The sequence below is a fragment of the Thalia democratica genome, chromosome 6 (assembly GCF_965202585.1).
Source record: "Thalia democratica chromosome 6, ktThaDemo2.hap1.1, whole genome shotgun sequence".
Classification (NCBI taxonomy): Eukaryota; Metazoa; Chordata; class Thaliacea; order Salpida; family Salpidae; genus Thalia; species Thalia democratica.
The window spans coordinates 6,003,181-6,011,579 of record NC_139170.1 but is presented as its reverse complement, the minus strand read 5'-3'; the positions used below and the strand labels follow the sequence as shown (position 1 = coordinate 6,011,579).

The following is an 8,399-nucleotide window of genomic DNA, read 5'->3' as shown; positions in this document are numbered from 1 at the left end:
CTACATTAAAACTATTGTAGTTATTTAGTAATTGTTGTTAGTAAAACTTTAAATCAACCAGCTCGTAATGTCAGTATATTCATGAAAATTATTATACAAAACATTGTAAAACAAACTTTTTAAGATTTTCAACTTAATTAGTAGAATAAAATAATAATATTCAGTCCCAGCTAGCTCAGTCGGCAGAGCGTAGGACTATTAATTCAACGGTCAGGGTTTCAAGTCCCCTGTCAGTCATGCTTTTTTTCTTTTAAAATATAGACTTAGCTTAATTATTAGTGAAATGTTATTAATATAGTGTTATTAAACATTGCTATATCTTTGCTAGTTATATTCATATCTTTATTCATGCAAGTTGATAAAACTATGATGAAGTAAAAATCGAAAAATATTAATTTTATAAGAATAAATAAATAAACATCCTCTGTAATTAAATTTAAATTTGGCAGTTAATTTTTTGATAGATAAATTCTTTTTACAAAACATTTTTTTGTTTTATAACATATTAGATTCATAAAAAATAACCCATTTTTTAATATCCTGTATTGGAAATAGATTATAAAACAAAATGCAGTAAGTGAAAATTAATTCATTTAGCTGTTACTACAAAATAATCAACTCCTTAATAATTAAAATACTAGCTGTTAGTTAATTTCAATCGCAATTAAACTTGTTTAGCTATTTTTAGTTCAAATCTTATATTTTTATTGATTAAAGATTGTACACTAATGGTTACAGTATATAAATATTTATAAATACTAATTAAAATAAAACGCAAAAAAGCAACTATCTTTTAGTTTTGTAAAGTAATATTAAGTTTTTTTTTTAAATGTTCAAGTTTTAAATAAATCACAAAAAAATTTTGAACTCAATGTTTTAGATTAGAAAGTCTACTAGCACTTTTAAATGTAATATTCAATAAAGTACAAGCACAGTTAAATGTAATTACACATAGTTTATTTTTAATATGTAATTTATTACATTAAACAATCAAATAGTTTGAAAAATTTAGGTATATTTTTATACAAGTACTTAAATGTAATATTGAAAGTTAATCTTAAATTAGTTACATTTACAAGAAAACGGGTTGTGAAATACCTTAAATTTTAATCAAAATATAGTTTGATAAAATTTACCTAATTGAAGACTTCACAATTATATATAGAAAAAACAGTATTTTTATCAAAATGAATCTTTTTTTGGTATTATTACGTCATAATACGCTATTCAGAAATAAAGTGCTAAGAAAAGCCCACTAAACGTGTGGCCGGTTAGCTCAGTTGGTTAGAGCGTCGTGCTAATAACGCGAATGTCGCGGGTTCGATCCCCGTATTGGCCACGTTTTATCCTCGTTAGTTTTTTGGTGAGTATTTCCGCCTGTCACGCGGGCGACCGGGGTTCGAATCCCCGACGGGGAGTTTTTGCCTTTTTATTTTATTAAAGTTGATTTTGTTAATTCTTTATTAGTTGAGAATAACAATTATAAGTAACATAACGTATATAAAAAATTTTAAATGATTATTAAATTTAAATGATTTTTAACGTGTTAAAGTATTACAGTAAAAAAAAAATTAGTTCATATAAAAAATAATGATAATTCGGTTAGCGCGTTCGACTGTTAATCGAAAGGTTGGTGGTTCGAGCCCACCCGAGGACGTTCTTTTGTTTAGTTAACTTTGAAGCATAAGTAAAGTTTTTACACTGAGTGTCATTTTGTAATTCGTCATTTTTACAATAGTTTGTAGTTAGTTAGTTCAAAGATCTAAGTATTTACATTGAGCTTTTGTTTTGTCAATGATAAAGAAACATTCTTATATTTTTTTCTAAAAAAAATTATCAATAAGTTCTTATAAACTTTATTCTTGCTGATTTGAAAAAATGGGGTAAACATTTTATACGATAATTAGAACTAATTATTATTTAATACTTAAGTTTTGAATAAAAAAACTTATTAATATTTAAGATCCAGGACTGATACGGTTTAACATATCTTGGTGTATCAATTTTTTTATACAAGTTATTATTTATATGGAACTGAAGGTAAAAGGTTATTCAAAATAAAATTTTGAAAATTAAAAAAAATTATAAGAATGCTTCTTTATCAGTGACAAAACAAAAGCTCAATGTAAATACTTAGATCTTTGAACTAACTAACTACAAACTATTGTAAAAATGACGAATTACAAAATGACACTTAGTGTAAAAACTTTACTTATGCTTCAAAATTGAATAAACAAAAGAACGTCCTCGGGTGGGCTCGAACCACCAACCTTTTGATTAACAGTCGAACGCGCTAACCGATTGCGCCACGAAGACTTGTTGTGAATTATCATTATTTTTTTTATGAACTAGTTTTTTTTTACTGTAATACTTTAACACGTTAAAAATCATTTAAATTTAATAATCATTTAAAATTATTTATATACGTTATGTTACTTATAGTTGTTATTCTCAACTAATAAACAATTACCAAAATCAACTTTAATAAAATAAAAAGGCAAAAACTCCCCGTCGGGGATTCGAACCCCGGTCGCCCGCGTGACAGGCGGAAATACTCACCAAAAAACTAACGAGGATAAAACGTGGCCAGTACGGGGATCGAACCCGCGACATTCGCGTTATTAGCACGACGCTCTAACCAACTGAGCTAACCGGCCACACGTTTAGTGGGCTTTTCTTAGCACTTTATTTCTGAATAGCGTATTATGACGTAATAATACCAAAAAAAGATTCATTTTGATAAAAATACTGTTTTTTCTATATATAATTGTGAAGTCTTGATTTAGGTAAATTTTATCAAACTATATTTTGATTAAAATTAATGATATTTCACAACCCGTTTTCTTGTAAATGTAACTAATTTAAGATCAACTTTTAATATTATATTTAAGTACTTGTATAAAAATATACCTAAATTTTTCAAACTATTTGATTGTTTAATGTAATAAATTACATATTAAAAATAAACTATGTGTATTTACATTTAACTGTGCTTGTACTTTATTGAATAAAACATTTAAAAGTGCTAGTAGACTTTCTAATCTAAAACATTTAGTTCAAAATATTTTGTGATTTATTTAAAACTTGAACATTTGAAAAAAAAAACTTAATATTACTTTACAAAACTAAAAGATAGTTGCTTTTTTGCGTTTTATTTTAATTAGTATTTATAAATATTTATATACTGTAACCATTATTGTACAATCTTTAATTAATAAAAATATAAGATTTAACTAAAAATAGCTAAACAAGTTTAATTGCGATTGAAATTAACTAACAGCTAGTATTTTAATTATTAAGAACTTTATTATTTTGTAGTAACAGCTAAATGATTTATTTATACTTACTGCTGGCTTATTTTTTACAAATCTAATATGTTACAAAACAATAAAATGTTTTGTAAAAAGAATTTAGCTATCAAAAAATTATTAGCTAAATTTAAATTTAGCTACAAAAGATGTTTATTTATTCTTATAAAATTAATATTTTTGATTTTTACTTCATCATAGTTTTATCAACTTGTATGAATAAAAAAATGAATATAACTAGCAAAGATATAGCAATGTTTAATAACACTATATAAATAACATTTCAATAATAATTAAGCTAGTCTATATTTTAAAAGAAAAAAAAGGAAGCCTGATATGGGACTAGAATCCCTGACCGTTGAATTAATAGTCCTACCCCTACGCTCTCTCGACTGAGCTAGCCAAATCGAGCTTAAAGAAATTTTATGCACTGTTATGCGTAGAGAATTATGGTTAGCTGTCTTATTTGCACGAGCGTACAAAATTGCACGAGTGCATAAAATTGCACGAAGGGTCACTTTTGCACTGGTAATTTTTTTTCTTTAATAATTTTAATTTTTTTATTTATAATTCAGTTTTTGGTTTACTAACACTGTTACCCTAACCCTTACCCTTGGTCGGTAAGTTATTGTTTTTTTTTTTTTTTTATTAGTTTTTTTTTTACTATAACTGTTACCCCTTACCCCTCGGTCAGTAACTTTTTAAACTTTTTTTTTCTGTTTATTTTTAATTAATGTATTTTTTTACTCTCGTGCAAAAATGTAACTTGTGCAGAATTGACCCTTGGTGCAAAACCGTCGTCGTGCAATTTCGTTCCTCGTGCAAATTTAGCTTCGTGCAATTTTGTGCAGTCGTGCAACTTAGACCCATTACCAAACATTATTGTTATTGAGGGGAAGTTGGAACCTGTTCAGTTTTTGAAATTATAGAAGATTCGAGGTTTTGAAAAGTATGAGTTGGTCTGAGTGGCAAGCACTATGAATTCAGATTGTTTGTATATTAAATTTTATTTAAAAGCTGTGCTGTTGGTATTTGCAGTATCAAATTACCAACTTTTTTTTATAGCAAACATAAAATAAAATTCAAAAAAATTAAACATTAAAAAGCGTCGTCGGCAGGATTCGAACCTGCGCGGGCAGAGCCCAATTGATTTCTAGTCAATCGCCTTAACCACTCGGCCACAACGACTTGTGAAGAGGGCATATATGAACGTTAATATAGATATTGTTTATAAGTGCCTTACAAATTACTTTCAACGCAAAAACTATTTACTTTGATTTTGGGCAAACTATACCTGCATTTATAATTTTAAAGATAAAATATATTAACCAGTTTATTGTTAACCAAAGCCATCAGTAAATTGTAAACTATCTAAGACAGTTTTAAGCCTTACCATAAGTATGTATACTAATATTCAAAATTTAATTTCAATAACTGCTAAAAGATAATAATTAAACAATATACACTTTAAAATTCAAATGAGAAATGTAGTAAAAACTGCAGCTAAAGTCAATGAACATTTAAAGATATTTTTACTGACAATTTATAATTCAAAATTTAACATGTTAAATCTGGAAAAAAAATGCCTTGTCAATTTAAAAAAAATACTGAAAAAATTAGTAGCATTCTTTAGAGGATTTTAGAAATTTTCAGCAAAGCCAATATGTTTTTTTAAACATCATTTATTAACCAATATAAATATAATAAAATGACTTATCAAATTAATATGACTATGCCCACTAGGAAAACGGCACCGAACTGTTGAAATACATTTAGAAATAAAAAAGTAATAAAAGTGATTAAAACATTAACTGGAACATTTTACGCCACACAGAAGAAATAAGGAATCCGCGGAGAATCTGCATGACCTGTACCTATGAGAAGATGGAAATAGCGAACGCTGACGGGGTAACTTCATTGAATAAAAGGAACGAGTTAATAAGTTCATGCGTTCATTTTGAAAAGCTTTATTTCAAAACTTAAGAAAATTTGATAAATACATTCCAGTTTTAACTTGTACAAGCAAATACTAAAACCGACAAAGGTAATCAATCTCAAAGTTTTAAATTTATAACACTAAAAGACTTTTAAATCCTAACTTATAATAACGTCACAATAATATAGTTGGATTTTTTTAAATAGTAAAAGCCGTAATTCATTCAAGTGTTTTAGTTGCAAGAGTTTTTTGCTGTTCACAAATTTTACAAGCCTGCTAATTGTAAGTACAGTAACCTCTCGCTTATTTACGCACATTATGTCCACAGAAAAATGCGTTAAGATACGAGATATCGTAAAGATACGAGAGGTAACAAATATCAGGGGCGTAGCGTGGGGAGGGACACTGACGCATGCGTGCCACCTAAAAAAAGAAAAGGTAAAAAAAAAGAATGTAATATCTTTATCCTTTATTGTTTATTTTTCTGCTTAATTTCAACTATGTTTATCTAGTTTTCAAAAAGTTAAAAGAAATTTTGAATACCAATTAGTGGCAAGTCAGGAAAATTACCCAATATACTGATTTGGTGCGCAAACGAAAGTGCGCACCGATGTTGATGAAAAACTCCATAGGGAAAAATTTTATAACTTCATAAACTGATAACAACTTAGACTCAAAAAATACGCAACTAATTAGTGCACCGCTGTAGTATAACCTTATGGCAGATTTTTCTACAAAAAGTTTACAAAAATACGTCACGCTTAAAGGAAAAGTAGCAATTTTAGAGGTATTTTTTATGCTACAATAAATGTTAAGACTACTGCTAGTTTTCTGAACTTTATTTTTGTAAACATTAAAGAAAAAACGTGTCGGCACATGAGAAATAAACTTTATTTTTAATTTTAAACAAATGCAACCAGATGAATTAAATTTAAAAAGTGTACTTTTAACTATTTTACAAAGTTGTGATAAACTGTAACAACAGTTATAAAGTTGGTCTATTTTAAATTCTGTGTAACTTTATTAAATTATGTGCATTGAGGTGTTGTTATCACTGTTGTATTGTATATTAGAGAGATTGATATTTTTTTCGTAAATATAACAGATGCTTTCGTTTATCAAATATATTCATTTTTAAAGATATAAAATTTACTATAAGTAGTAAAAACAACTATTATTTAGTAAGTTTACATTTGTGCAAGTATAAGTAATTCTAATGAAATTTATACTATTTTTTAATTGTTTAGTTTTGTAATATATAAGTATTTTATATTTATTATGGTTGATCGTACCAATTCGATCATCAGACCACAAGCCTTCGGTAGACCGAGACCGGTTTCGTCCTGTAGATGGTTGCTTCATGCTTGCATGTATTAACCGTTTGTAGATTGAAGACTGCAATTTTTTCGGTTATGACTGACTTATAAGTCCTAATCATGACGAAACCGGTCTCAGTCTACCGAAAGATTGTAATCTGATGATCGAATTGGTATGATCAACCCTTATATTTTTTTAATCGAAATGTAGTAGTGCTTTTACCTAAGTTTTTAATGTGAATAAAATAAATTTAACACTTATAATCAAAAACATTAAATATTTACTTATAATAAGTATAACTAATAATTATTACAGTTAGCTGTGAAAACTTCTCTAAATTTAGTTAGCATAATCAGTTGCTAATCACTTTATAAATAGAATTATAGGTCAGCCAAAGTAAAATGCTGTTGTTTTTGAATAAGGAAAATTACAACATATTTGCTTTTACGAAACAAGACAAAAACAAGTTCATTTTACTACATATGCTTTTAGTAGCATTTCGTTAACAGATACCATCATTAAATAGTAATTGAAGTTTATAAACGCAATAATGCCCTCATTTCCACAAGCATTGTTGGTTCAGTGGTAGAATTCTCGCCTGCCACGCGGGAGGCCCGGGTTCGATTCCCGGACAATGCACTTTTGATCGAATATTTTGATTAACATAATAATTATTACGCAATAAGAATTTTTGCTTATGTATATTGCTAAAAATAAAGAATTAAGCCGAATAAAAAAGCTTTTTGTCATTGCCACAAATAAGTATTCTCCAAACAAGGTCCATAGATTGTCGTCTTTTTTCGTTTAAATTTAAAACCAAAAAGCTTTATGTATTTATTTAAGCCATAAAAATACTCTATGAATAAAGACAATTTCTATGGATGTTAATAAACGGTAAAAAGATGCGCCCAACGTGGGGCTCGAACCCACGACCGTTGGATTAAGAGTCCAACGCTCTACCGACTGAGCTAGCCGGGCACGTGATAAACAACTTTAAACAGTTTATAATGCCTTTGTGACGAAGCTATGACGTAATAATCCTTTAACTGACATCAAAAAGGGCTCGTCCGGGATTTGAACCCGGGACCTCTCGCACCCAAAGCGAGAATCATACCCCTAGACCAGGGTTTCCCAAACTCATTTACTTAATCGCCCCCTTTTCAGAAATTTGAAAAAAATCGCCCCCCCCCCACGATTTTACAGAGTAGTTTTTCTCTTGAGTACAAACTTTTGAGTCAAAAAAGTTGTGTTCGAAATGTAATTTAGTCTGGTACTTCTTAAGAACGCACTTTTGGGGTGTGTTCAAAGTAGTTTACAGGGAAATTAATTTACAGTTATTCTTATATAAGCCAAATAAAGTGTATTAAAATACTTAACTATTAAAAAGCCTCGTGTAATCTGTATTCAACCCTGTTTAAATATGAATTGTTGTGAAACTAATGTTTTGAAATTGTTGTGAAACTAATGAAACTTTTAAGTCAGTGGTGGACAACTTTTGTAGCCAGCAATTCATGTTTACTGAAAATATTTTCTAGTTTCAACTCGTTAAACAAATGTAATTGCGGGCTGCTAATTTAAAAAAATAACATATAGAAAATTTAAAAAACTCGAGAAAAATTGTAATAATATGATTTAGTATCATTGTGATCTAGGAAAATCAAATTGAAAGCGTATTTCAAAATATTAATTTAAAAAATTAAATTTATATTTTGCACAAGTAGTTTTCAAGTTACTTAGCGGTTCGAAATTTGACAGGATCTGAACCGTACGTTACCGATCTAAAATCTTAACTGAAACCTGACATTATAATAATTTCTCATATAACGAAATTCGGACAT

At 28.3% G+C, this 8,399-nt stretch overlaps 6 non-coding genes across 6 annotated transcripts; 2 read left to right on the top strand and 4 right to left on the bottom strand.

Moving 5' to 3' along the window:
• Positions 1-1,265: 1,265 nt before the first annotated feature.
• Positions 1,266-1,339, top strand: Trnai-aau (transfer RNA isoleucine (anticodon AAU)). The gene has a single exon. It is a non-coding gene; the product is annotated as a tRNA-Ile (tRNA).
• Positions 1,340-2,242: 903 nt separating this feature from the next.
• Trnan-guu (transfer RNA asparagine (anticodon GUU)) lies at positions 2,243-2,316 on the bottom strand. The gene has a single exon. It is a non-coding gene; the product is annotated as a tRNA-Asn (tRNA).
• A 267-nt stretch (positions 2,317-2,583) lies between these two features.
• Trnai-aau (transfer RNA isoleucine (anticodon AAU)) lies at positions 2,584-2,657 on the bottom strand. The gene has a single exon. It is a non-coding gene; the product is annotated as a tRNA-Ile (tRNA).
• A 1,757-nt stretch (positions 2,658-4,414) lies between these two features.
• On the bottom strand, positions 4,415-4,496 carry Trnas-aga (transfer RNA serine (anticodon AGA)). Its single transcript has one exon. It is a non-coding gene; the product is annotated as a tRNA-Ser (tRNA).
• Positions 4,497-7,129: 2,633 nt separating this feature from the next.
• Positions 7,130-7,200, top strand: Trnag-gcc (transfer RNA glycine (anticodon GCC)). The gene has a single exon. It is a non-coding gene; the product is annotated as a tRNA-Gly (tRNA).
• A 266-nt stretch (positions 7,201-7,466) lies between these two features.
• On the bottom strand, positions 7,467-7,539 carry Trnak-cuu (transfer RNA lysine (anticodon CUU)). Its single transcript has one exon. It is a non-coding gene; the product is annotated as a tRNA-Lys (tRNA).
• Positions 7,540-8,399: the final 860 nt, after the last annotated feature.